This window comes from Chrysochloris asiatica, unplaced genomic scaffold (genome assembly GCF_000296735.1).
Source record: "Chrysochloris asiatica unplaced genomic scaffold, ChrAsi1.0 scaffold00005, whole genome shotgun sequence".
NCBI classification, from domain to species: domain Eukaryota; kingdom Metazoa; phylum Chordata; class Mammalia; order Afrosoricida; family Chrysochloridae; genus Chrysochloris; species Chrysochloris asiatica.
In genome coordinates, this window is record NW_006408523.1 from 17224129 (window position 1) to 17225668 (window position 1540).

General features: G+C 37.5%; 1 protein-coding gene across 1 annotated transcript in view; it reads left to right on the forward strand.

Annotated features, from left to right (window-relative positions):
- The window catches only part of UGGT2 (UDP-glucose glycoprotein glucosyltransferase 2), a 198247-nt gene that overhangs the window by 115803 nt on the left and 80904 nt on the right, over positions 1 to 1540 (forward strand). The gene's annotated exons all lie outside the window — the stretch shown is intronic.

Here is a 1540-nt window from a genome sequence, read left to right on the forward strand (position 1 = left end):
GGGTGGGAATAGTTCTTGCAGCAGGGACTTGTTTCCTCTTTTGCGCTACTGCATTTATAGGTGTAGGTTATGTTTATCGAATTGTATCAGATGACGCTTTTTTCCTCTTCTTTCTGCTTCGGGTTGAACTCTGTTCCATCCGATCATTGAAGCCATGTCAAGTGGGTATCATCTGCAGGTGTGGGTGTTCTTGTGTCTGTCTGCCCTCTTCTTATCAGCTGGTCACTTCGCTCTCCACTCTAGTCCTCTGTGGATGTGTCACTGACTCTGAGCCCATGAGTCCCCAGGTCTTGCCTCACTCCTGGCTGACCAGGTCTCCACCCGGGTTCACAGTAGGTTAATTATTACTTACTCTTATAGAATGAAAGGTTATTTTCATAATTCCAAAAGATTTTACAACATCTAAGGTCCTTAGCCTAGTCTAGGAATCAGTCATTTTACTAAGAAGCCATGTGTCCTTTTTAGATTTGGGTTCTAGGTATCTTCATGATATGATAGGTCATTGCTCGTAGGCCCTTTCAGTGGAATATATATGTACATACATATATCATTCACAAACACACATGTATAAATATGTGCATGAATCCTGGTGTGGCGCTATAGGATCAACATTGGACTTCAAACCACAAAGTCGGTGGTTCAAACCCACTAGCTGCTCCTTGGAGGATTTGAACATACTACAAGGTCACTATGAGTCAGAATCGACTCAATGACACTTAACAACAACAACAAAGCTCCTAGGTGGTGCTAACAGTTTGCACTCAACTAGTAACCTATAGCTTGACTCTTGGAACTCACCCAGAGGAACCGCAGAAGAAAGGTCCATAATCTGCCTCCTTGCCACTTAACAACTAAGAAACCCTGGGGAGTGGGCCTACTTTTGCAGCATAGGTGTCAGAACCAACTTGCTGGCTACTTGTAACAGTAACAAAAAGAAGTGCCTTTGCAAGAATACATTAATAGAACTACAGCATACAGAATGCATTATCCTTGAAGACTAAAAATAATAGTCCATCTCAAATGTGAGAAAACTGATTATTCAGTCCCAGTATGAAAATTAGGGATGAGGAAAGGTCATCTTTATCTTATAAAAACCATAATTTTGCTGTAGGTTTTTTTTTTTTTCTGACTTTTACTGAATAATTTCATTTTTTCCCTTTCCTATTCAAGTGTCACATGTTCCTTGTGAAAAACCAAAAGTGCAGAAGAGAATATATGAACAAGAAAGAAAAATGTTCACTCCTAAAATCCATGACTTAGAAGCAACTGTTTTTTAATGTTCAGGATTTCTTTTGGGACTTTTTATATTAATTTTTACGTAGTTGAAACTGTCTCTTAAACTGTCATCAAAAGTATTTTCCTTCATATTCAAATTCTTTCTAACAAGAATTTTAATAGAAACATATTATGCCTTCTGCATTGAAAATAATACCTAGTTATATTGTATAAGATAAAAACTCAGATGCTTTGCATTTTTTTGCCATTTTACATAGATAAGTCTGTCAGTAAATTTTTTGAATGCATTCATTTTTCTATAGTT